At 41.7% G+C, this 27,952-nt stretch overlaps 2 long non-coding RNA genes across 5 annotated transcripts; one reads left to right on the plus strand and one right to left on the minus strand.

Annotated features, from left to right (window-relative positions):
- Positions 1 to 1,117: 1,117 nt before the first annotated feature.
- Positions 1,118 to 27,926, minus strand: LOC116860502. The gene is made up of 3 exons (XR_004381318.1): positions 27,751 to 27,926; positions 1,382 to 2,068; positions 1,118 to 1,178 (listed from the first exon to the last, which is right to left on the minus strand). It is a non-coding gene; the product is annotated as an uncharacterized LOC116860502 (long non-coding RNA).
- LOC116860485 lies at positions 2,746 to 10,134 on the plus strand. 4 transcript variants are annotated; one of them, XR_004381317.1, is made up of 5 exons: positions 2,746 to 2,876; positions 3,231 to 3,313; positions 3,742 to 3,860; positions 4,739 to 4,857; positions 9,949 to 10,134. It is a non-coding gene; the product is annotated as an uncharacterized LOC116860485 (long non-coding RNA). The 4 variants fall into 4 exon arrangements; XR_004381315.1 differs by lacking the exon at positions 2,746 to 2,876 and having other exon boundaries at positions 3,133 to 3,313; positions 3,575 to 3,860; XR_004381314.1 differs by lacking the exon at positions 2,746 to 2,876 and having other exon boundaries at positions 3,133 to 3,313.
- Positions 27,927 to 27,952: the final 26 nt, after the last annotated feature.

The raw sequence follows: 27,952 nt of genomic DNA on the forward strand, positions 1-27,952 counted from the left end.
AACTGTGAAGTAGAATGGTGCTGTTTAGAGGCCTGACAGAGAATTGGCTGCGGTGTTTTCAGAGGTGGGAGGATATGCTCCAAGAATCTGCAAGATTACATTAGCAAGTTTTTTCCTCTTAGTATTTTCCTCTCAAAACTGTGATTGCTAGAGCCTGTCCTGTGGCCTTCTGTGGCTTCTCCAGTGATCTCTAGCCTGTTGCAGATTCTTCTGCCATAGGGAATGAATTTTTATCCACTTTAATGAAAAAAAGCAAACCTGTATATATACCATGAAGCCTTTTTAAGAAAAAGAGGGAAAGGAAATATTTTAAGCCAAACTGCCAATGGTTGTTGCAATTGCAAAACTCTTGATAACTACTGACCCACGGAATAAAACCCTGAGTTTCTGAGCACTGTATCTTCTCACTGGACCCACTGGCCATACAAACTTCTGACTATTAGTGTCTTCATATGCTGAGCAAATATGTATAGTACACTCAGCAATACCTTAGTAATATACAGATGCACATGCATGCTTGTGTGTGTGTGTGTGTGTGATGAAACCGAAACCAAAAAGATAGGAGCCAAATTGCTACAACTATAGGTAAGTTTTTATTTTCTCTTTGTACTTGTCCACATTCAGAGTTTTCTAAAACAATCAGGTATCAGTTTAAGAAACTTTTTCTATTTTGATATTAAATCTTTATATCGGGCTTTACCTGACCATCTGTCTAAAACAGTGATACATTTACCCCACCCTACTCTCACACAAATGCATACACACACTGCTTTATTCTTCTTCACAGCATATATCCCAGCCTGAAACGATATTATCTGCTTGTTCACTCAACAGTAAAATTTTTTTTTTAAAGATTTTATTTATTTATTTATTTGACAGACAGAGATCACAAGTAGGCAGAGAGGCAGGCAGAGAGAGAGGGGGAAGCAGGCTCCCCGCTGAGCAGAGAGCCCGATGCAGGGCTCAATCCCAGGACCCTGGGATCATGACCTGAGCCAAAAGCAGAGGCCTCAACCACTGAGCCAGCCAGGCACCCCACTATTATTAAATTTAAAAAAAATAGGTAACAAAGTAACATGTTCAGCAGAATTCCTTAGACACGGAAAAACTCGAAAATATTGTGGTCATTTTTGCATTGGGAGACTATAGAAGTTGCAGAGTTTCTTCTGTGTGCTTACCTACACATTTTTTTTTTTTAAAGATTTTATTTATTTATTTGACAGAGAGAGATCACAAGCAGGCAGAGAGGCAGGCAGAGAGGAGGAAGCAGGCTCCCTGCTGAGCAGAGAGCCCGATGCGGGGCTCGATCCCAGGACCCTGAGATCATGACCTGAGCCGAAGGCAGCGGCTTAACCCACTGAGCCACCCAGGCGCCCCTTACCTACACATTTTTAAACATCTATAATAAACTCATGAAATAAAGTGTTGTTTTTATTTCATTTTTCAATAGTGTTAAAAATCATAAGCAATCCAAAATGGATTTCCTAAGGACTCATAACTACAGCATAGCTCAAAGTGGAAAAAGTAAAATTTGGAAGTGAATTAGAATCACAAATTTTTCTGGAAATTTTCTGTTACCCATTTATCTCAAGTGGAACAATATTTCTCTGGACTCAAAAGGGGACTTGTAGAGTTACCACCATCTGACAACAGAAATTATTATTGTGAATAATAATTAGGGTAACAATAAAAACCCTGGAGGGTAAATACAGAAACCACAATTCACCATTATTCTTGAATCCAATCTACAGAGAGGATGGAAACAAGTGGTGTGGTCCTCTCTCAAATTCAAACTGAATGAACAGTAGTAAGCACCACTACCTGTCCTGGACCCACTGAGCCAAGCTCTGAGGAAAGAGAATGTGTGAGAACATTGCTCACCAAGAACTCTATTTACTGATGCAGCGGAGAGAATCCTCATTGGACAAGCTGTCTGGAGTGCGGGCAGAAGGTGGCATCAGAGGCGAAGAGTGGCGTTATGGACAGTATGGGTTACTTCCTTCATCTGAGCCGTGGGTTGCAAAAATGGGATCTGAAAGTTGGTATCGGTCCCGCAGACATGTAAGCACTTAAAAGAGCGAAGAATAAAGTTTAAAATCTTAATTCGTTCTTTTCAGGCAGAACACTTTGCGGCTGGTCCAATTCACAGATTTTCATTCACGGCCTCCTGCAATTTTTGATTCTTGCATGTGAGCTATTTTCGGATTCCTACTTGTAAGGTGATCAGCATTTGTCAAATAAAAAATCCAGAGAACACTGTTAGTTCATGACCAACATGCCATTAAATTTTAATAATGGCAACTTCCCGCAGTTCTCAGGAAATAGCCACTAGATAGGATTTCCTCTGAGGGCTCTTTCTTAAAGCTTAGCCTTAAACCTGCTGCCGTTTACCTGCTGGGGATGAAAACAAAGAAACAAGAAGTAGCCAGCCAGTGTTAAGGGAAAACAAGAAACAAAGCATAGTTAAGGTCTGTGGGGCCAGGAGAGCAGGTGTAGATCAGTTTCTGCAGGACTTCAGTGGCTAGGATATCAAAATTTGACTTTATTCTGACATTAATCAGATGTCCTTGATGGAGAGATAGAATAAAACTGTACAAGCAGCCTCTACATTTCAGAAACGGAATCCATTGATAAGAGTCCATTTTAAAGAGACGTCTCCAGGCTTGGGGCATGAGATCATGCCTGTCAAATAATTTGTCAGTCTCCAGATTAGTAATGGGTGACTTGGCACCCTGGCTGATGAGCTGGCAAGAGAGGAGCTACCGTGTGTCATATCAGAGACCGCCACAGACACCCAGGGCAATGTGATTTGTCACTTGAAGGAGGAGACAGCCTGAGAGCGCCCCATCCTCCGGCTGCTGAGTCACCCCACTCCGGTAGTTATTTAAACAGAAGCCTCCAGCACACATGCGATCAACACTCCACTGAGACAATGGCCAGACCTCCAGAAGTCATGTCTAGCTCGGACTGCCCACAAGTGCAGTTTTCAAAAATGCTTCTGGCCTCTTTTCCCCATATTCTCACACTGGGGTTCAGACATCTGGCTCTTTTCCTCAAAACTGGCCTATCCAGCCAGTCCTCCTGTGAGACTTCCAGCCCCAGAGGTCATCAGCTCCTATTGGAAGTTTTCCTTTGATGTCAACAAATATTGGTTGAGCATCTGTTATGGGTTAGGGATGGAGCTACAGGTAAGGGCGGTTCAAAAACGAGACACACTGCTTGCCTTTTAGGAGCTCACAGTCCAGGGGAAGGGACAGTCAGGAAACCAGGAAACCAGGCAACCACCATATATATACAAAGGGATGGCTCTAAGGTGAGTACAAAATGATCTTTTGACCTTAATTCTGGGGAGGTACCACTCCTCTTCTCTAAAAGCCATCACCCTCTCCGTATGGCTGTGTGGGAGGAACTGAAGGGATGTGAAAGGATGGCTGTTTTAGAAGGGCGTTTCAAATCCAACAGTGTATTCGTATTTCCACCTCTGCCAGCCTTTGCCCTGTTTGACCTGGGCCTGGCGGCCGCTCTGTCTAGCCATGAGTGCTGCCCACAGTTCTTTTCTCTGCCCATCCTCTAGGTGCTCTCTTCCGTGTGTCAGATGAGGACTCCCTTCACATTTGGCTGTCATCTATCAGCCACAACTGTCCTGTCCCGAAGAGCTGGCTTTGGCTTTAAAGCCTGCTTCCTGGCTGGGCTTCTCCACCACTCCATTAAGGATACCATTTGATACCACATGTGCTACAGGTGCTGTTGATGAAAGTGCTAAAGGAGCTGGATGGGACTGACGTCTTTGGGAAGGGTAAGACTCAGGGTGCGCATGCAGCTGTCCTGTCCAAGTGCTGTTCTTACCTCCCAAGGGAAAGGTATTGTAAATAAAGAGAAAGGGCACTAGCTTATTTTAAAACACCAAATATGAGCTAGGAGCTGTTCTCGGCACTATGTAAAAGCTTTATTTAGTTCTCACAGTAATATTGTTCTTATGCTAGAGTCCCATTTTATGGACTAAGGAAATTACGGCTCAGAGAGGTTAAGAGACCTCCCTAAGGTCACAGAGCTGTGCAATTTTTTGTTGAGCTTGAATCTGAACACAGGTCTATGTGATTTTGAATCTTGTGTTCTTCAAACAACTGGAATAGTTCACAGAAGCAGCTGCAGAATACTAACATGGCAATATCGTTTCTTTTTAAGATTTTATTTATTTTAGAGACATAATGAGCGTGCATGCACACATGAACTGAGTAGAGGGAGAGAGAGAATTCCAAATATACTCTGAGCAGAGCAAGGAGTGTGGAGACCAATGCAGGGCTTGATCTCACAACCCTGAGATCACGACCTGAGCCGAAACCAAATGGGTTGCTTAACCAACTGCGCCACACAGGTTGCCCCCATGGCAGTTAGATTTTTATTCCAGTCCAATTATCAATCTTCCAAGAGTGATATAAACAGGACATATAGCATGAGTTTCTGAATCTTTGTTTTGAGACATGAAGCCAATCAGAAGGAACTGGGGTAGGAGGAAGCAACAAAGATACAATAATACCAAGTTTATCTGATGAAAATATGAATAAGAATGTTTACATTCCCAGAACTATAAATATTGAAAAATAAAAGACACACTGAGAAAATAAGTCTGTTTTTATGACTTGCTGATATCCAGGGGGTTTTTCCTTAAGCCTCAAAACAATTTACAGCATTGCCAGCAGCATTCAGTACATTCAGAACAGGATCGTTTCACCCACAGCTGAACGAGGGCCATGCTTGGGACAACACCAGCAGAGCCTTCCAGCAGACAGGCCAGGGAGGAAGCCAGGGTCAGCGAGTGAAGAAGAGAGCAGCGCCATTTAAAGCAACATGGTTTATGTAAGTGTGATCTAATTGCTTCCACTGGAAATGGGTCAGATTCGAGTCGAGAGAACTAGGGGCCTTGATGACCCCAGTGAAATCAGATTATGGCTTTTCTTTCAATCTCCTTGGAGAATATGGCCCTCCGGTCAAAGAATGATGCTTGGATTCATTTCCATCTGCTTTGTTTCCCAGTCTCTTCTTGCCTCCTTGTAGTTGATTTGCATTTTTTTTTCTTTTCTGGTGAAACACGTTAAACTAAACAGGAAATGTCATATGACAGACTGTGATAAATTTACTATTGGGAATAGGGAAAAAAGTATGGGATAAAGAAGTAGGTCCTTTTTGTCTCTCACGGCCATGATTCAGTTCTGACTCAAAAGGAAGTGTGCCACCTACTGAATCACGGAAACCACTTCCTGTAGCTGTTTGGTTTATTCTGGAGGGGCATTAGGCCAAGTACTGCCCTGCCCTGACCCTGACAGGCTCTTCAGAGCCAAAGTGTTCACGACTTGAGGTGGTTTGGCCTCGGACTCTGAGAACATTACATATTAAATTACAAGTGTTTCGTTTCCTAGCAAAGAGTCTTTAGCAACATGAAAACGAACATGTGGTATTTGCAAACTGAGTGTCTCATTACTCAAGCTGCATATCCTTACTTTTTCGTAAGGTATGTATTCCAGATGACCACTCTCAGGATCCAAGTTCACACTGCTTCTGGTTTTCTTGAGGGCAGTTTGGGCAGTCTGTAGGGTGCCATTAACCAGATGACGTTTCAAGTGTACCCTTTCATTAGTGAGGCAATACTAGACTTGTATTCATTCATGCAATGTATTTTTTGAGCACATGCTTACTGCCATGTCCTGGTCAATGTAGAGGATACATGGCAAACGAGACATACAGCTCCTGACCTCATGCTGCTTATGATCTGCACTGGATGGAAATTCAGTTCTCCTCTCCAGGGGCAAAGACTGTGCCTTCTACACAATTAAAAAGCTAAAGGAAAACTTGTCTCCTCTTTGCCCACAGGACATTTCTGACACCAGATGTGTGGGTTTCTCCACACCAAGGAATTCTCCAATTCTCAGCAGTTACTGACTATCCTACAATTTAACTCAATTCTGAGTCATTGGCCAGAATTAGCACATACTCACAGTTTAAGGGATCAGTCCCACAATACTCCACTTCAGACCTCGACAGTTAAGACCCAGGTTGTCACCTGCACTTCTGATCAACTGCATATAAACTGAACTCTTCTACCATTTCCTCCTTGGGTTTGAAAATTAGCCAGAAGAGCTCAAACAATTCAGAAAATTACTCCATTGACATTTACCAGTTTATAATAAAAGCTAGAACTCAGCAACAGCCAGATGGAAGAGATACATAAAGAAAGTTATGGGTAGACGGGGGCGTGCTGCTCCCATCCCCTCCCTGGATACGCCACCCTTCTAGCATCATGGATGTGGACCCTCTTGGAATTCCATAACTTAAGGTTTTTATGGAGATTCCACTGTGTAGACATGATTGACTAAATCCTTGACCATTGGTGATTAACTCATTCTCCAGTCTCTCTCCTCCCTGGAGGGAAGTTCCAACCCTTAAATCACCTGATTGGAGCCTGTGGCAACCAGCCTCCTCTTTCCAACAGTCATCTCATTACCATAAACTCAAGTATGGTTGAAAGGGACTTATTATGAATAACAAAAGATGCTCCTGCCACCAGTATTACTCAAGAAATTCCAACATTTTTAGTTTTAGGGGCTCTGTGCCAGGAACCAGGGAAGAAGGCCAAAATATGTATTTCTCATTAGACCACAATCATGCTGCCCCAGCGTCTAGCACTTGGCCTGGCATAAAGGAGCCCCTCAACACTTGTTTGAGTATCAGATATGTGAAAGCAAGAACAAAAAACAAAAAGACAGAAAGAAGGGAGGAAAGATGGAAGGAGATAGGAAAGGGAGGGAATTAAAGAAGTCACCTCACAATTATTTCTTATTGTATTTTCAAGGGAAGATGAAAATAGCCAGCTATTTGTTTTCTCTCATAGTGTCAATTCCAAATGGACTAAAGGTTTGTGGCCCTCAGTGCATCTGGAAGTCAGTAGTGCTTCAGGATACATACTGGCTCTTCATCAGGAAAGTTCTAGAACCAAGGAGGCCTATTCTGATAGCAGGTCAACATCAGAAGTCCTGAGAACCCTCTCTGAGAGTAAAAGGCTCTTTGCTGTCCACCAAAGAATAGTCCAGAATCCTGAATGATAGACTGTTTTATTTCCCTGGAGTCCATACCCAAAAGGTGTGTCAAAAATGACTGCAAATCTGACTAACACTGAGCAAGTAATTTACCCACCTCATAGAAGAGTCGTGAGAAATCAATGAAACAAGGGGCAACTGGGTGGTGCATGTGACTTCTGATCATGGCTCAGGTGTCGATCTCAGGGTCGTAAGTTCCAGCCCCACCTTGGACGCCATGATGAACGTAGAGCCTACTTAAAAGAAAAAAAAAATTCAATGAGACAATGTCTAGAATGGTCCTTGGCACATAGGAGGCTCCTTATAAATAGAAGCTATCACTACTACAACTTCTCTTAATCTCATTACTATTACTACTTCGACTACTATTACTTAGGTGATATGTCATAAGGCCAGCAGTGTTTCCTGGGTCTGACCAGAGCCTTTATGTTTAAGGCCAAAAGTGTTTCCAGGGTCTGACCAGTGGCTTTATGTTTAATGATGGAATTCTATGGTTTGGTGTCACAGCCTTTCCAAATCCATGCTCTCCTTGTACATTGTAAAAATTTTAAATTGACCTCCAGTTGAAATTCCCTGTCAGGAAGAGACTGTTTGGGTTACTTTCTTATGTCTAATTTATGAGACTAATATTTCTTCCCCAAATTTAAAATTATATAATGTTGAATGTTTTAACAAATGGTATGTAACCCAAATATAACGAGCATTATAAGATAGAGGCATACTACAAATTTTAGGAGTTTATTTGAGCACAAATTGCATCAAATTGGCCAGGGCCAGACCAGAAGTGGTCAGGAGGACTCTACGGACAAGAGCTAAGAGAAAGACTTTTCTAGAAAAGAGGCGGAAAAGCAAGAGAACTATTTGATTGTCCATAGTTTAAGTGTTTGCCTTGTTTGGGGAAAGCCTATGATTGGTTGTTCTTTGTTTCAATTTCTTAACCTTGAGGCATTAGAGGCTTAGGTTTTGGTTCGTTATTGCAGGCTGCTAAGGCATTAGAATCACCCCAGTCACTCCAGAGTTTCTGGGTGGCTCAGGTGGTTAAGCAACTGCCTTTGGCTCAGGTTATGATACCGGGGTGCTGAGACTGAGTCCCACAGGGGCTCTTCCTGCTCTGTAGGAGTCTGGGTCTCCCTCTCCTTCTATTTGCCACTCACCTTGCTTGTTTTCTCTCTCCCTCCTCTCTCTAAATCTTAAAAAAAAAAAAAAAAAAGGTACCTCACACCACAAAGATAATTCATCATTCAAACCTTGACCAGTTTCCCTCCGAGTTCCCCTTTGTATAGAAATCCAACAACTCCCTTCTCGTAGCTTCTTCCTTACTCTGATGATACTTTCCTTCTGTTTCCTCCAAATTACCCCAGAGTCTGCCCCTGTTTAACCTCTTCTGAGCTTCCCAACCCCCTCCCCCCACCACCCCTGCCGTTCTATCATTTGGCTCAACAAAGAATGGGAAGTTAGACCCTAACTGAAGTTTTCAAAAACAAGGCATTATAAAAAGCTATTTAGCCAAGAATCATAACAATTTCAGCAAACAAATAAATTAGCTCACAGGTCTCAGAAGCACAACAAAATTTTAAACCCTCGGGGCACCTGGGTGGCTCAGTGGGTTAAAGCCTCTGCCTTCGGCTCAGGTCATGATCTCAGCGTCCTGGGATTGAGCCCCGCATTGGGCTCTCTGCTCAGCAGGGAACCTGCTTCCCCCTCTCTCTCTGCCTGCCTCTCTGCCTGCTTGTGATCTCTGTCTGTCAAATAAATAAATAAAATCTTAAAAAAAAAATTTTAAACCCTCAACTCCATGTACAGTTTTGTTACAGTTTTTGGTCTGTTCATTGACATATCCCAAGTGGTTATAACAGTGCCTGGCAAAAATATTAATTGAATAAATAAATTAGCTTAAGAGTTAACATTTCAAATAAAACAAAATGCCATCAGATGATCCTTTCTGCTTCTTCCTCAAATACTCTATGTGAGACCAATAGTCACACATGCATCCATATGAAAGAATACTATTTTCTGTCATTAATTTCATTATGTCACTTAAGGTCAAATGTCACAAAAATTATACTGAACTCTTGACCAATCTATCTATTTTTTCCATTGAAATATTGGCCCAACTAAGAAATAACATCAAGGAAAAATTATTTGTTGGCAGAAAAATATCCTCTCTAAATTCTTGTGTGTTTTGTTTTGATTTTTCCTTAGTGACTAGAGGTCAGTTTCAATCCACTGAAGCACAGATTCCAAATTTTCAATCTGGTTTTCTTGAGTACTGACAAAGTGCCAACAATGAGGCAATGACACAAAATCACTACCAAGACTCACACACACACACACAAACACACACACACACCACACACGAGTCTGGGGCATGTTCTGATGACTTGCAAGGTCCTCTCTAAAATGTACCCTCTAAAATGTACCCTCAAATTCATACTTTTTTGAAATGGATCTACTCCCTCTCTCCCAAGCAAATTCTTACGATTTTTTTTTTTTTTTTTGGTCTAATACACTGGCAGGGTATTCCAGATCCTAGAATTATGATATAATAGCATCATCTATTGACCAAAGGTTATGTGTCCTCTACTTATCCTTTCTTGCTTCCTTTTAAAACTTGAATTTAGGCGCGCCTGGGTGGCTCAGTCGGTTAAGCATCGGCCTTTGGCTCAGGTCATGATTCCAGGGCCCTGGGATGGAGTTGCAGACAGGGCTCCCTGCTCTGTGGGGAGCCTGCTTTTCCCTCTCCCTCTGCTGTTCTCTCTCTCTCAAATATTTTTTTAATGTGAATTTTAATATGCTTGGGGTGGGTCAATGACTATAAATGTAATTATTAAAAAACCATAATTTTATTTTGGCCTAGTAATAACGGAAACTACATGTTATTTGGCAGCCCCAAAGGAATCACATGTCTGATGTAGTGGAAGGACAGTGCCCTAAAAGAAAGGGTGGCATGCTGGACAGCCAAAGGAACAAACGTCCACTACACGTAATGTGAGCACCACGTTTGGATGCGATCCATCTCTGTAGGAGACTGGCGGCAATTCACGCCAAGCAGGTTTTTTTCAGCTATGATTAGACATAGCAATACCTATCCATCCCTTCATTTTGTCAATCTCTTTACTAAAATTAACCTGTTGTTCTGTGATTCTATAAATCTCAGAATAATCTTGTCCTGTTACAGCCAAGTTCTCTATCATGGTCAAAAATACTCACCTGGTTATTTTGGCTTCTCTAATCCTGCTAGTGAAAACACCTCCAAGGAAGCTTTTGGTAGGGAGATGACAAGGGCATTTAAGGCCACTTGTGCTTTTGATAAAGAAGAATTTGAAAGGAAACCAATAATATGTAACATCAATATGTATATATATTTTTTTACTTGGATCTAGTCACTTCCCTGATAAGGATATTTAATTCATACCTGTTACATCCTAATTAATGCCAAGCCCTTTTCATGCATTATGTCATTTAATTCTTACAGGAATCCTTTGAGATAGGTTATCAGCTAGGGTGTTTGACTCTAAGTTACAGGGGAAAAATATCTCCAACTGACTAAAACAATACAGGCACTTGCTGGCTCACATAACTGGTAGTCTAGACAGAAAGCCGCTTCTGAACTGGTTGACAAATCTAGTGGCTTCATACTGTCACCAGGTTCCTATGTCCTATAGCTGCCCTTACAACCAGCGCTGGTTTCCTAACCAATTTTCCGCTATAGCATGGCCATTAGCAGAAAACATGCTTCTTACTGAGATCTAGCAAAGGTGAAAGAGTACTCCACCAACAATGAAAAAAATGAAAAAATTGTCTTCTCCTTATGATCCACCTTTAGTCTGATGCTTATCTCTTAAACAGTAGCTACTGGGGGTAGAGTTGGGGGTGGAGGGGAGTACTATGGTATGATTAACTCATCTTGTGATCCAGAGAATTATAATTATCTTGATTGATTTAGATGAATTATAATTCACTCCTGGTGCTGGGGCAATTCTCTGCACCACAATGCCTACTACATAGTGAAAAAAGAACAGATCGAATATAGGAGAGTCAACTATAATGTGCACTACAGGTAAATATTGCTAATTCCCAATTTACAGATGAGAAAACTGACACACACAGAAGGGTAAATTAATTTGCTCAAGATGATAACTGAACCTGGGCGGTTTATCTCCATTCTAATAGCAATTATCTCTTGCATGCATTTCTTTTTTTTTTTTAAAGTAATCTCTACAGCCAAGGTGAGGCTTGAATTCACAGCCCTGAGAAGAAGAGTAGCTTGCTTCATGGTCAGGTACCCTTTCTGCAGGCATTTCTTCTGATGCATACAAGGAATTCCAAGATAAGGAGAAGGGTGTGTAAAGGAAAGACCACAATACTAGGCATCAAGAGATGAGGCTCCAGTCTTTTCTCTCTCACTGACTGTGTGACTTCTGTGAAAACGAGAATAAAAAAACCTACATACTGGAGTAGCAGCAAATACTCAAATAGTAACCCAGCAGAAGAGTGGCATCATTTGGGAACTTGCTTGAAATGGAAATTCTTCATCTCACCCAGACTCACTTAATCAGAAGTGGGGCTGGCAGGGACAGCAATAAATACTTTAATAAGCACTCCAACTATTTCTGATGCTTGCTAAAATTTGAGAAACGCTGGCCTCGAACATCGCCTGGTGCACAAACTTTTATTTGTTCTTATGTCTTGAAGATAATGAGCATGTTGACTTCTATCTCCAAGAGCTCACAAAGCAGGGAAACAAAAAGTTCCACATTAAATTCTTTAATACAGGACCATACTGAGCGATAAGTGATCGAATACAAGCTGTATGTGCTTTGAAAGCTTATAAGGGGTTGAATTTATTTCTAACAAGGTGAATCTCAGAAGGCTTTATAGATAAAAAAATGTTAAAAGGGTAAAATAGCTATCAACTGTAAAGTAACACAGGTAATTAAACTTCTAGGGATTACTGCAAAGTTGTATCTACAAAGTTAACTTAAAATATACTCCTGAGTGGCTCAGTTGGTTAAGCATCTGACTCAATCTCAGCTCAGGCCTTGCTTTCAGGATCATGAGTTCAAGCCCTGAGTTAAAAAATAATAATTAGGGGCACCTGGGTGGCTCAGTGGGTTAAGAGTCCACCTTCGGCTCAGGTCATGATCTCAGGGTCCTCATTGGGCTCTCTCTCTGCCTGTTCCTTTGCCTACTTGTGATCTCTGTCAAATAAATAAAATCTTTAAAAAATAATAATTATATATATATTAAACTAACAGATTAGATAGCTCATATTGTACGTAAATAAAAACCCATTAGAAGTCAGAAGAGGAGGATTTTAGTCCTGATATTACATTTACCAGCTGACCCTCAATGTTCTCGTTCATAAAAAAAGAGGTTGGTCTGGAACCCTGGTTCTTAATCAAGGGAAAATAAGGTGGGCCCAAGGCATGTGTAGACTCAAAGCTTCCACAGGGAGTGTGGGCATAGCCTGGTTAAAAAGCACTGTACTAAATTATCTCTAATCTCTGACTGTAGATTATTAAATGTAAAGTTAAAGTATTAAGGAAGCATGAAACATTATTTTAAATCTGTAAACCAATCTCTGCTTTTGTTTTCTCTTTCTCTTCTTTTTCTTTGCTTAACATCTCTGAAAGTGCTCCAGTACCTGAACACCCAATTAATCAAAGGGAAACATCTGTAATATGTAGCAACTAAAATATCACCTTCCCTGTGTGGATCACAAAGTCCTTGGCCATACCTCCATACCAGACTAGTGAGTATTGTTGTTCTCATTTTCCAGATGGATAAACAGAGGATAAAGGCCTTGTTCAGTGTCACACATTTCTGTCACCAACTGAGACACAATGGATGTCAGTCTTCTCATTCCTTCAACAATAAAGAGCTTTCAAGCGCTTACAGTCAACAAGAACTTGGAAAGATTACACTGGCTGAAAGGCATATACATGGAGGACATCCACAAACAGGAGGAAATTAACTTGAAGCTGAGTGTCTAACTTCACTGACTCTCAGTGGCAGAGATAGAAGAAAAGTAAAGTTTTAGCAAGGAAGGGTCTGAAAGAAAATAAATCAAATATAGCTAATTATCGAGTACTGTTTTTATATAGTAAGACAAGTATAAAAAATACTCTTCTTTAGGTGGTAATTCCTATCTCTTAACGGAATCATCCATTCATTCAATAAATACTTATTGATAGCCTTTTATGTGCCAAGTCCTCATTTCTGTAGTGGAAATGTAACAATGAGCAGAGCAGATAATAATAGTAATAACAATAATAGCTATGATGGCAGGGACCAATAATATATTAATAATTGATAACTGGTGAATAAAATGTCAAAACTCAGTGTGCACTAGCATTCTCTTTGGGGGTTCATCGACTGACTATAACACAGCTAATCTACTTTGAAATTCACCAGCTCTCGGGCTCTCTATCAAAAAAGCTGTTGTTGCTGAACCTGCCTCTTATGGATCTATGCACCATGAGCATGGACTTACTCACTGTCCTGGGAAAGGCAACCAGAATTGAGAACATTATGACTTCTTCACTGTGATTCTTAAATTACTAGAACCAGTTCTTCTAACTCTTCTTTCTTTCCTACAACTCAAATACTGAAAGAGATCGCAAAATAAATGCCATCTAGGGGCACCTGGGTGGCTCAGTCAGTTAAGCATCTGCCGTCATGATCTCAGGGTCCTGGGATCAAGCCCTCAGAGTCAGGCTCCCTGCTCAGCGGGGCGTCTGCTTCTCCCTCTCCCACTGCCCCTCCCCCTGGCCCGTGTGCTCTCTTTCTCTCAAAACAAATAAATAAAATCTTTAAAAACAAACAAACAAACTAAAACTCTCAAATCACTTGGCTTTAAAAAAATGCCATCTTAATACTGTTTTAACACAAAACTGGTGTTCTTTTCAGTTGTGTTTGCAATGGAATAAAACACAAGCATATATTAATTTCCAGTGGTCAACTCATTGCATTTAAGATTTGTAAAAGTAAATGCTTTGGGGAACTCTAAAAAACACCTCTTCATCTTTTTAAATGTCGGTGTCCTCACAGTGATGGTGCTCTCAGTTGTTAGGAAATCTTTTGAGACAAGTGGGAGGGGAATGTGGGGGGGAGGGGGTAGAGTGATGCAAGATTTCTGAGTGTCATGTGATTTCACAATTTGTTTTTCAATCTGTTTGGACTTCCAAAAAGAAAGACTCTCACATATCAACAGGCACATAAACTGAAGCTTAAAACACAAAAAACAAAAACACAGAGTTTCAAATATATGACATGTATATATTCCTATTATTTCATGGGATGCTCCTGAGAAACATGAATTTTTCTCTGACAGATTTACTAATTTGCTTCACCTGAACATATGAATCATAAACAACACCTAATGAGAAAACTTTCTGTCTTCTCCAAGGTCAAAGTTGGAACAAGTGTAGGGAATTCGGTTTTCCTTACTCGACAGTATTCATCATTCTTGTGCTCAGTAAGCTCAAGAAAAATGCAAGCCTCCTATAGTTAGCACAAAGACGCAGAAAATTTTCAGGGCTAAAATATAAACTCATGAAACCAGGAGGTTGTAAATATATAGTTAACAACCTCTTAGAGTCCCAGATTTAAAGTTGAAACTCTGTGTTCTTCATTGTGAAGAAAAAGTCAATGTAACTGTAAGCAAGAAAATCGATCCTTGTTCTCCCGTTCCACTCTTTTGAGCACCTGTGAGAACTTCTGCTGTTACTTAGCCATTAACCTACTCATACTTTCCAAGTTTCTGTGTTTTTCCACTTTCTGTTGAGCATTTCTGGATGGTACAGATTGCTCAGCAATAATAGGTACGTGAGGAAGGAAAAAAAATTCAAGTTCCAAAATGGGATTTAGAATAGCAACAATAAAACATAATTGTCTGGAAAGGACAGCCTTGGAGGCAGGTGTATCAAATAAAATCCCTGCCTGGTTTGGATCTGGAGATGTTTCAAATTTGTCTCTATTAAGCATTTATTTGGTAAATAATAAGCCAGTTAACTTTTCTGTGACTCTTGATTTTTTTAAAAAGGTTAAAAGCAAATGAGGACATGAGTTTGTTTTTGTAATCTCTACATCCAACGTGGAGTTCTTAACCGCGACTACAAGATCAAGAGTCAAATTCTCTTCCAACTGAGCCAGCCCAGTGCCCTGACATGAGTCTATTTTTTAAAGGAAATTTGGCAATTAAAGATAAAGTGGCATTTATAAATTATATGGCAATAAAATGCAAATGTTTTGTTGCCAGATCCAGAAGCCTGAGACAATCTTTACTAACGTAACTGTAGAGTCCGTCACTACGTATTCTTCCAATACTCTCAGATTTTTCTCTTTACTAAACCACATTGTATTCATGGGTACCACACACACGTTTAGTTTATTCAAGTCCTAGTCAACTTTTCCATACAGGTTAAAGATTATTCTCCCATTCAGCTGTGGCCTTCTCACAGCATTTTAAGTCCTATGCATTTAACACTTCCGTAAAGAAAAAGAACACACCACATTGGAATTGTGATGATGATATGATGAATCACATGTCAGTAGCAAGTTATTATATAAAGTTTGAAGCTTGTCAGAGCAGAAATGGTACCAAAAATAAAATCCCACCGCACCCCCCAAAACTCTTCTAATTCCCAGGGCCATCATTTTTAAATAAATCTTGCATGTATTTCTTCCGTATCTTGCTAGTAGAAGAGTATTAACATTTGCAAAGTGTGCAGCTCATGACCAGGTAGTAACTCAAGCAAAGGAAGAAGTCTGGCTGGATCAGTGATTTGTCAGCAAGGCCTGAATCACAGGAGGTTGGTCTCTGGTGTATCCTCTTTGTCCAAAAAGGAGGTGGTGGTGGTCCACTGAGCCAGGAATTGCCTGGCAGGATCAACACCCTGGCTGTAGTTCAGGGTAGGTTGCAGTTTTTGGCTTTTGCTCTTGAACTAAAAGTTCAAGTGTGAAAACTGGGACTGAAGCCTCTTCTCTGCTGGAACCAGGATACCCCCAGTTCAGCCAGAAGTTAGTTTGAGGGTGTAGTGGCCCAGCATTCCAGGAGTGGCACATGGCATAAGGAGGGGTGCCAGGGCTGGGTCCCAGCTGCAGAGCAGGGCTGGCCACACAGCCTCCACTTCATTAATATCCTGGATTTCTGGGCACCCAGGCAGAGACGCTATTGGGACAGAACCAAAATGTGACTTCCGTGCCGAGTCTATTATCTCCGCTGGGGTAGGCACGGATTTGAGAAGTCAGGCTGTGGCCTGTAGACTGAAGACCTTCTCCACAGCGCACCAGATCCTTTCTCCTTGATGTCTTGTTTCATCCTTCTTAAGAGTAAAGAGCTCCTGTTTCTCCCTTGTTCCTTTTGCATAACCGAACGCTTCTCCAACAGTGCTTTCCAAAGCTGACTTCATCAGAAGGAAGCGGCGCGTTCCAACCTGTGCTTCTGAACCTGTCCCCTTAGAAGATTAACTTTGATGTTTACCTTCATGCAAATCGTGTTTTTAAAATTACAATGTAGACAATAATTAAGGGGAAAAAAATCAGGACAGGACAGAGTCTCTGGCTAACCCCAGTCTCTGAAGGTAATCACTGGTAATAATTTGATGTGCTTTGATAGACCTTTCTCTAAATACATGCAAACATATATGTACGTGTTTCCAAGAATTTGTGCTTTTTTTTTTTTTTGGTTTTGGTTTGTTTTTAAAAAAATAGTCTCTCAATGTTCTCTTTCTTCATTAAAAATGAGTGTGTAGATGCCAGTGGGGGGTGTAAATGAAACATGCCTTTCTCTCTCCCCGCCCCCTTCACTGCATGGGCTGACTCTGTGTGATCTCATAACGGGAGGAAGCTTTCTGGTGTGGCATCCAGGACCTGGGGCATGCTGCAGAGGTGCTGGCCACAGACACATACAACATCTGGTTTTCCGATACAAGTCATGCAGCCAAGACTCAGGTACTTGTGTCTTGGGGGCTAACACAGTCCAGGATCACGCTGATTTTAACCAGCTACGAGGAATATGTGAATAAGTTTGTGATACATTATTTAGCTGAAAATGTCAGTGATTTAAATGCAACAGAATTGGTATGAAATGTGTCAGTGGCTAAAATTTTGTGGTTCAATCCTGCACTGCTATTAGCACAAAAAGCAATTATGATATATGTACAAAATGGAAGCCTGATCAGTTGTTCACACACACACAAAACAGAGTGCTTTCCACACATCCTAATTGCTTCTCTGTTAAGGAAAGTGTTAACGGCAAATCTTAAAAATGTCGTATCCCCTTGTGTGATAGTTCCATTTCATTATCAGGTAATACATGATGAATACTGTTGCGAAATGACTAAAAGAAAGTGACTCAAAGTGACTAAAACTTTCCCTATTAATAGAGAAAGTTAAGGTTAAGACACCACTTTCATAGAAGACAATTGCAAAGACTTAAGAGTTCATACTCCTGCATCTCTGTATGTAAATGAGTTACTATTTTAAAATAATGACTTTTTTTTTTAAGATTTTATTTATTTATTTGAGAAAGAGAATGAGAGAGAGCCTGAGGGGAGAAGGTCAGAGGGGGGAAGCAGACTCCCTGTGGAGCAGAGAGCCCAATGAGGGACTCGATCCCAGGACTCTAGGATCATGACCTGAGCCAAAGGCAATCGCCCAACCAATTGAGCCACCCAGGTGCCCCTGTTTTCCTTTCTTGCATTTCTCATTTGCCCACATCAGCCTGTAGGTTAGAGGAAGGGAATGCCTCTAAGTAGGAAGGATAGAGACTGAAGAAGTAGGGAATGCCTCTGAGTAGGAAGGATAGAGACTGAAGAAGTAAACTGAAGTACTCAGTAACTTTTCAGAAGGCTAAGGTAGATAAAATTGTCTTGAAAGCCAATACTACAAGAGAAGAAAGGATGATTTAAACTTCTTAAGACTTAGAGGCTGAAGGAACCAAAGCACCACAGAGTTTCTTTTTTTAAGCCACAGAGTGGATAAAATGGCTACTATTTCCCCAGCTTGAAGAAGGGAGATATTCAAAGGGAGACCTGGTTAGGGCATATGTGCTGTCCCTGAGTGAGGGTAAGAGAAACCCCCTAAAACTTAGGAGGACTGGAGAGGGAGACTGTGGGGAGTTTTGCCTCTATTCTCAGAGGACAGATAGCCTGAGGAGACTTCAAGCCTTTCACAGTTCACACCAAGCACAGCAGACCAGGGAGGAGCTGGATGCATGGACCTGAGGGGAGCCTCCGCCCCCATGGAGGGAAGGAGAGTGCCCACTGTTCTCAACCCACACTTCTCAAGAGGAGTACTGACTTGGGGAGCCAAGAATAGCCAGGGGGCTCAAAGGGCCTGGGGTAGGATGAGGAGGATAAACACATGAGCAAGACACCTACACATTATGAACCGTGAGCATCAGCAGCAGTGGCCAGCGGGCCCAGTGGGAGTTCTACCTCAAGGCCAACAAGGGCAGAGGATGAAAGAAGACCAAGTGTTCCATTCCCACCTGATGTCAGGGTGATACACATTCCTCACTCTTTCTCCCTTCACTACCTCAGCACGCAGAGAGGAGAGGAGAAGACTGAGAAAGAGCAATTCTGCATTAAGTGAGAATTACTAAAAAAATAAAATGAGCAAAATGCAGTTTTTCATGGGCAAGGCTCATGAGCCAGGCTAAGATCAGAGAGAAACAAAGCTACATATGGGCATATCTGATCCATGTCTGGAATTTTCACACCCACTATCTAGTCACACAGACATCCAGGCACCACTAAACAAGTATTTGTGTCTGTCTTTTTTTAATAATAACATAGACCCTGGAGGCAAAAAGACCTGGGACTGAATCTTGTCTTGTCCACTTAATAGCTGGATGACTGAACAAATTTCCTGATCCAAGATTCTGCTGCAGTAAACCAGGAAACATAGTGTCTTGTAGGCTTGTTGTAAGGATTAAATGAGATACAAAGGTCACCCTAAGACCCGGCATATGGTAAGCCCTGAATAAATGCTACTTACCATGATCATGATAACAACAATAAGTATTATGCATGTGCTCCTTTTGACTCTAAGTCTGCACTTCTGCTTGGCAAGATTTAGTTACCTGTTGTATACAAAGTACGGCACACCCAGCTACTAATACTATAAATGCTTAGAGACTAAGGGGACATTCACGTACAGGTCTTTAATGGCACTATTTAAGGTTAACCCCCTTTTACACGTCTATTTATGTTTATTTAATTTCCACTTTGTTCTCAGGGAGGGATATATGCTTCTAGATTTGGGGAAATCGGAGGTAAAATCCCTTTTAAGCCAAGACAGAAGTCTGAACTTTAGATTTGGGGGAAACATCTATTCCCTTCACTCTGGTGGAAGTATCATGGCCCAAGGTTCATGTTTGGTTTTCTCTTTTCCAAGCTCATCGGAGGCATAGCACTCCTGAGCCTCACCGCAACACCCACTAAAGAGCACTGCCTTGTACATGGCAGCCAGAGTCTCCTCTCAAATATTCAGCCTTGTAGTGGTTTTATTAATGCAAAGCCCTCATACAGCAACCAGGTGTTTCCTGTACTTCAACACCTGTGAGGTGGTTTGCAGCAGTACCTTCAGCACTGTCTCTGGGGCTTCCTTCTGATCTGAGAGACTGCACTAGACAAAGCAACCAAGATGCCTCACCACAATTCTGGCCTAAGCATCCCACACGTGTCACTCAAGGGCGAGTGGGCAATCCTAATTCTATCCAGTAAAGCTATTAAAGTGCAAAGCCCGCAGAAGATCCCATCCCCAGTAATAAAGCAACAACTGGGAAAAAACAGCACAGCCACATAGGCACGAGCAGCCCGTGCTGTACTGTACTCGGCAGAAAAGGCAGCATAAAGTCTTCGCCTGTTTCTTGGGTGGCCTCAAATAAAGCATCTAACTGCTTGACTCAGTTAACTTATCTTTAAGAGGAGGTTCATGATGTTGTGCCAGTTCGCCTCAAAGGGGTATTATCTAAAGCTAAAGACTGCACTGTTGTAGAACCAAGTACTATGTAAATGCTGTGATTATCAGTAACCAGCACTGGTTTCATTCAGATGGTCAATCAGTTTGTTTACTGTCACCATTATCTATATTAATACAAACAGTGGATAACAGCATTTTCACCACCAGCCTCTAGATTTTAAGGTAAGGCAGACCTCTCATTCGTTCACTTTGGTCTCTGAGTCTTTCTCCTAGATCCTGAAATGAACCTTTTCCATCAGAGAGGAGCTTCTGACCTACCAAGTGTGCAGTTTAGAGGCACAGACTTGGCCAGATAAAAGCAGGCAAATTTAAGTTGGCCTGATGTCAGCTGAATTACTGGGCCTCCCCCCTCCCACAGATGTTTTACTTCATCTAATTATATTGTGGAAGAGTCATACATATATATCAACATTTGGCAAATACTTTATTAGCAGAACTGTGGTTTCTTATAATTATTAAGAATAAATGTCCCTTGGCATATGAGCACATTATCTGAGTATCTAGAAGTTCCTGTATGACTCATTCTCCAGTCACACTTAGGAAAACATACGTTGTATATACTTGTGGAATAAATACATACAAAGTTGCGAATTGTCACTTTTAACTCTAAAGGCAACTCATTGACAATGAAGCCACAGGAAAGATTGTTTTTTGCCAATTCTTCAAGTTTCCTCAGGGTCCATGGAATTGCTGAGGAGACTTCAAAGCAAGTCCTGGTCTACTGGGAAAAGAGCCAGCTTTTGGCTCTCAACTGGCTGTGGAAAATCCCAGAGTAGATCTAGGAATATCCTGGTTTGGGACGGGTGTTGAGATCATCACCATCATTATCCAGCTGTGTAGATCCTGCCCTTCTGTGTTGATCCTTTCCCACTGAGGACTCTAGGGAGGGCTTTTATTGTGTTAATGCTGGCCTCACTGACTGTAGACCTGGGAGATAAGAACGCTGAGTGGGTTCCACGTGTGGCCTCACAGTGCACCCAGCAATATCATTTCATGGGGCGTATTCAAGGGACAGAGGATAATCAAAGCCCTAGAATTCCTCTCCTGACTTTGTGTCCCAAAGTACCTTGCAAACCCCTTCACGTGGAGGTCCATGGCTATTCCCATGTGTATTTTGTGGGCTATGCCTTTAGATATTCTCCCTGCCTGAAGAAAAAGCAGGTTGGTTCTGGGATGATTCAAATCACAATTTGAATTAGAGCAGGGTGTCATGTTTTGGAAATAGAAATGAACTGTGTCATATTTCCATATTGTCAGTCTGGTTGAGAAGGAATATACTTTCTATTGTCTACTTTTCTAAGTAAACTGCCTACAAAGACTGGTTCATATATTCTAACAACTGCTACCTCTTGTACCCAGGTATATTTCCACAATTATGTTATTGGAATTTTTATCAGGTACTTGCCCTCCCCCGCTTTTTTTGGCCATTTGATTGTGAAACTAATTGTGGTCTCCTAAACTGTAGACTACTGGTGTTAAATACTGACAAAGTTCAGGACACACTATCCCAAAATAGGACACTGAGGCATGTTGAATTTGAAAAACATGTAGGAAGGACTCTCTGACCTTCCCCTAAGGCAGGTCATAAAACCTTTCTGTGAAGGATGACCTCCTCATCCCCAGAGGAAAGATCCTTATCTTCAAGATGGGGAGAGGAATCCCAATGAACAGGTCTTGCTGTTTTCCCCAATTTACCACACAAAGCTCATGCCCCTTTTTGTCCTATCCCATTTTCCCATGACCTTCCATCCTTTGTCAAACCTAACCTAAAATCACCCAGGTATGCTGTTTTCAGGCCTGATCATTTCCTTATGAAGGCTCCCAAGTCACATGAAGCTTATAATAAATAAATGTGTCTGGAGTTTTCTCTTCTTCATCACTCTTTTGTTACAGGGTCCCCAGCTGAGAACTTAGAAGTGAAGTAAAAGCTATTTTTCCTCCTTACATCAACAAAGTGGTAAGCAGGTAACAAGTTGTGAACAGCAGCCAAGAACGGGGTAATTTCTGGAGGATGAGAACAGTAGTCAACACTGGGTTAAATATTAATTGTCAAGGAGTTCATAGCAGAGAGATGGACAGTACTACTACTCTCAGAAGTAAAACCTCTCCCATCTCAGAAGTCTCCCAGCAGTTGCTCTTACACATTAGAATTGGCCCCATGGTGTTTATTGTTTCTCCTATATTGATTCTCCTATTGTTTCACCAATATATGTGGAGGTATTGGCGCATTATAGCTAGAAAGTTTTTAATAATCAGTGAGTAATAAGTAAGGTTTAATGAAGCCTTTTATCATCACATTACTAATCACAATGGCAGAGGTTTTCATGTTCTTGTTAGGTTTAATCTTTCTGTATTCAACTTTTATTTATTTTTTTGAGATTTATTTTTTAACATAGAGAGAGATATAGCTAGAGAGGGAACACAGCAGGGGAGTGGGAGAGAAAGAAGCAGGCTTCCCATCTAGCAGGGAGCCTGATGCGGGGCTCCATCCCAGGACCCTGGGATCATGACCCGATGACCCGTTAAGGCAGATGCTTAATGACTGAGCCACCCAGGTGCCCCTGTATCCAACTTTTAAAGATGCATATTTTTTTTTAAGAGGAAAAAATTTTCAAAGTCTGTTACTCTGTGGACTATCACAGATCTCTAAATCAGAGCACTATCTATTAGGAAATGTTCTCTCTATCCCCACATTCATGGGTAATCTCATGCTAACTGTTAGCATGGTAAAATGAGGAAGCCATCTGTGGTGTGTATGTTGTTGTTGTTGTTGTTTTAGACATAGCTGACATACAGTGTTTATATTAGTTTCAGGTGTACAGCATAATGATTCTGTTTGTTGGTACCTGCTTTTTCACTGACTTCTGCTTAAAGCTGATGAAGCACAGAAAGGAAGACCTTTCCAAACAAGAAGATAAACTCATTTCTTTATTCAGCAAACACAACCAACTATATTCATTACTAAATTCTTTCCGGTACTGTATACTCATTGATATAAGCTAGAACAACCCCGTCCTGAATATTCTTTGATAAAATAGACACAGCATTATCATAAGGAAAAGAGAGCTGGTATTGGAATCCAGACCTACCTCTACCAATTCCTAGATTATCAAGTTCTGGGCAAAATATCTAAACTTTCCTCATTCATGGCCTCCCTGTACAAATGAAGGGTGTAGAAATGAGGCAGAGTAGCGATGTGATTAAGATCTCAGGCTTTGCAGGACAGGCCTGCATTCCAATCCAGTTCTATTCTGGGGCTTGTTAGTTGAGTACCCTTGGGCAAGTTACTTAAACTTCTTATATCTTAGTTTCCTTATCTATGAAAGAGGAATAACACTACCTCACCTCATGAAGTTGTTGCTACAAAAATTAAATAAAAGGATGTCAACAGTGCTTACTTAGTTCAGTAACTGGTTCTTAACAATATTCAGTAACTCTGGTTTTACAAAAGAAACGGTGCAATAACTTTTGGGATCATGAGGCATAAAGCTCTTCATTTTTTACTTGAGAAATGGAGACCCAGACATCAAGGAACTTGTCCAAGGTCACTGAACCCACATGCTTGTGATGCATATTTCCAAAGCTTTTATGAGTTCTGTGATGTGGTCAGAGTACTATCTCTTTGTGACCTAATCTCCTATTTACTAAATATATGGACTATTAAACTAGGTGATCAAGTTACCGTCCGTGTAAAATCACCAGTAATTACACTGCTGTTTGTTGAGGCCCTTCTGTGTTCAGGGCATGCTGCTGGAGAGCGTGGGTGTTATAATGGGCATATGAAAATCTGTCTCTGGTCTCAAAAGTGTTTACAGTTGAGTTGGAGAGACATTTATGAGACATGTAAACTACTGGGATAGCCACAAGTGTTCTAAGAGTTGGACATGGGCCGTGAACACACATTACAAGGTCCTACAGACAGTGAGCTCCATTTTGACCTGGCTGTCAATGGTGGCGTCACAGAAAAAATGGCACTTTTCCTCTATGTTAAGATTAAACTGGATTGGAATACACAGAGAGGAGAGGGAAGGACATCACGTTTCTTGCAAAGCCTGCATAAAAGTACAGAGGTAGAAAAGGGCACCGTTAAGTGCGGGGCATTCAGCGAAATGCACTCACTCAATCACTTCTTATTCTGACCTTGTCTTCTCAGTGTGTTCTATTTCTACAAATGGCAGTGGGTGTTTTCACAAGTGTGTGTGTGTGTGTGTGTGTGTGTGTACACACGTTAACACATGAGTCTTGAACTCCTGACTTTAAACATTAGCCAGGAAAGCACCGAGTGCTTCTGATTCCCCTTAGTTCAACACCAAGAAAAGCAGAGGTCATCTTTGAACTTGCTTGCTCTTGACTCTCACTCCAATCTATCAGCTCATTCTGGCTCTTCTACCTCCAGCGTATTTCTCAGATTCCTCCCCTTTCTCTTTCTTTCACCCATCCCAGTATCAGCCTTCATTACCCATTGTTGTACCAATGCTACAGGTGCCCCCATTCCATTCCTGTCCCCTGCGACACACTCTCCACATGGCAGTTTTCTAGCAATGCAAATCTTACCATGGAAGCCCCAGCTGAAAACCTTTCAGTGACCGCCAATTTTACTAAGCATATAATCCAAACTGCTTGCTTCAGCCTTCAAGGCTCTGCACGATGTGGCTTCCTTATTCTTCGGACTTCACATCATGCGACCCATCCCCTCCTTGGCTTGCTGTTCTTTGAACCAGCCAAGGTGCTTCCCAAATCAAGGTCTCTGTGCTTGCTCTGTCTGCCCTTCTCTTGAAACATTACTCCCCCACTTTGTGAAACCTGCTTACCTTTCACACTTCAGCTTAAATGTTACCTAGGTAGAGAGGCTTTCTTTGATCTAACTATGTAAACAAATCCCCTCTGCTATTCTCTCAGACTGCACCTTAGGAGTTTCCTTTTCTAGCACTTACCAATTTCTTTAGAAATACATAGCAAAATTTTCTCGTTGCTTAACTTTTTAAATGTCCGTTTTCCCTACCAGAACATAACCTCTATGATCAGGCCTGGTCTGCCTTGTTCATTTTTCAGCCTCCAGAATCTCCTACTGAAAATTTCAGAGATTAGTGAATGGATTTACAAAAGGAAATAAATGGAAAGCCATTATAGCAAGTAAGTCTCATAGAAGGCAGCTGCTTTAGTAGTGATAGCATTCACCCTGGAGTCTGTAAACAGGAGACTGCAGGTGTTTACAAAGCAGTTGCTGTATTTGGGGGGCAATTCTAAAAGAAATATACCATTATTGCAAGAGAATGACTATCACCTTTTATGAGGAGGGGACTCAGAGGTGCTTGGAAAGGCTGATGGGAGACTGGTCACTAACCGCTAAGCTCATTGGGTTTATATCTGGAAAGAAACAAATTTCTGTTTTCAGAAACTAACAAAATGGGGCGCCTGGGTGGCTCAGTGGGTTAAGCCTCTGCCTTCAGCTCAGGTCGTGATCTCAGGGTCCTGGAATCCAGCCCTGCATCAGGCTCTCTGCTCAGCGGGGAGCCTTCTTCCCCCTCTCTCTCTGCCTGCCTCTCTGCCTACTTGTGATCTCTCTCTGTCAAATAAATAAATAAAATCTTTAAAAAAATTACTAACATATTACTACATGGCGAGGGAATTTCTCTATATATTAAAGGACAAATGTTATGTTCTCTCCATCTAGTGACTGCTATCCTCTTGTTTAGTTGCTCTCTCTGAGGACAGAAGAAAAGAGCTCTCGCCTAGCTACTTTACATCACTTACCATTTACCTGGCCAACTGATGATTACAGGCATTCCCTTGATTTCAACTTCCCTTATTTCTCTTCCAGCTTTCCTCTTGTAATCAAAAGCCATTAAATACTTGCCCAGAAGTTTTACAATCTTACCCAAGGCTCTTGCCCAAGGTCAGTGAACCAATGTGTCTGTAATATATATTCCCAAAGCTTTTATTAGAGCTGTGATCTGGACAAAATACTATATCCTTGTGACCTAATCAATCAAGTTCAATAACAGTGACAACAGGATACAATATTCATTTACTGAGGGATTTTTTCAAATGTGCCTGGCATTACGCTAAACCTGTTACAGGCATCATCTCTTCTAATCCTGCTTGCATGGATTTAGTAATTATAATCTCCTTTTCACAGAGGAGGAAACTGAGGCCTAGTGAAGCTAAGAAACTAGCCCAAGTTCACACTATTATAAAGGAACTTGGGTTTCAAACTCAACTTTGAACCTGTAAAGTGCCAAAGCAGTATCAACATGCATCAGCTAATAAAGCAAATCAGAATCAAGCACATTTTTTAACATCAAGTGATGTATACAATTAGCTAAGCTTTTAAATATTTTATACAGGAATATTCTGCCATGTCCTTTTCTTAAAGGGTTGCACATAAGCATGTTTCTGGTTATCAACAGTTCAAGTGTATTAGGTTCCATTTCTGCTCTATAGAACTCATTTTGCTTTTCTGGCCTCTCGGCATCTATTTTCATGTTTCCTTATTTTATTTGATTGGTTGCTTTTCCCTTCTTACAAAAAATTGGGCAGCCATGCTTCTCTGTAACTTTAGTGGGTCAGTGCAACCTCTAATTCCTTCAGTCTCCTGCTCTACAAGAAAAGCTGTCAAAATACAGGAATTCTCAAATGTCTTGCATCATCTCACACAAACACAGGGATGAAGAGGGATATAATTCTCCTGAAGAAGCAGAGCAACTGGCAACAGCTGGCACAACTCTAAAGACCCCCTCTGACTCCATCTTGAAAGTCAGCCTCAAAATCAGAATTACCCCACCTATACCAGGACCATCTCACTAACTAGCCACACTTCATGACATTAACACCTGCTATCACCCGTTCAGCAAAGATAGGATCCTTACCCTTAATATTTTGTAAGGAAGACCAACAAAGTATCCTTTGTACCTCAGGACAACTGGGTATTAGTTAAGGTACAAGGCCCACAAAGACATGGCTCCCCTGTTCTTTGGTAACCCACACCTCATGATTATCCAACATGTTTCCAGTGTTTAGAATAGTTGTAAGAAAAGGTGACTGGACACAACAGCAAGAATCTGGAGATTTGTTTTGTATTGTTACTAACAACAGGCAAATCAGAACAGAGTTAACACACCTCCCCCCACCCCCAGTTACCCAGCATTCAAAGCTACAACTGGAACCACATTATAATTTTAGACCCCAAAGCAGTGTGATGACTTGATGCATAATTTTTAACACATGGCTTATTAATCCATTCTTCCTGTGCTTTGTTTCAAATACTGGAAACTATAAAAAGATCTGCGTGTCACTCCCCTGCCAAGGGAAAAAAAAGGAAAGAAAGAAAAGAAACGAAAAGCCTAACAAACACGGGAAAAAAAAGCAAGAGCAACTGGAAGCTGTTTTGAGGAAACACATGGGATTGAAGCATCCGACGCAACTCTGTAACCAACCATCACATGTGACTCCCCCCCTCCCCCGCCCCGCGCAATCCTGGTCGTCACCAGGCTGGGGAGAGGAGGCCGTGCTCGCAGGCGAGTGTGCGGCGGCTGGGGCCCTGCGGGGCGGAGGAGCTGACGCCACTCACGGAGCGGGGAGGGTCTTCCAGGAAGCCGCGGGTCGGGACCGGGCCGCGCCGCCTGGGCCGGCACGTAGCGCCCAGCGTGACTCAGCGCTGACTCACCGCGCTCGCTGCCAGTGGATTTCCCCGTCAGCGGCTCCCGCTTGCCTGTCCTCGCCGCCGCCTGCTCCGCGAGCCCTTTCCTGCACGCCAGGCCAGTCCCTGCGATTTCGGCAGAGCAGCGGGGCCGACTTTACCGCCTTTGAATCCCGACCAAAGCAGGGAAGTGACTGGCTTTGTTTTCTTTAAGAGCTCAATGGCCCAC

Source organism: Lontra canadensis, unplaced genomic scaffold (assembly GCF_010015895.1).
Source record: "Lontra canadensis isolate GAN:19392208 unplaced genomic scaffold, GSC_riverotter_1.0 scaffold4, whole genome shotgun sequence".
Lineage (NCBI taxonomy): Eukaryota > Metazoa > Chordata > Mammalia > Carnivora > Mustelidae > Lontra > Lontra canadensis.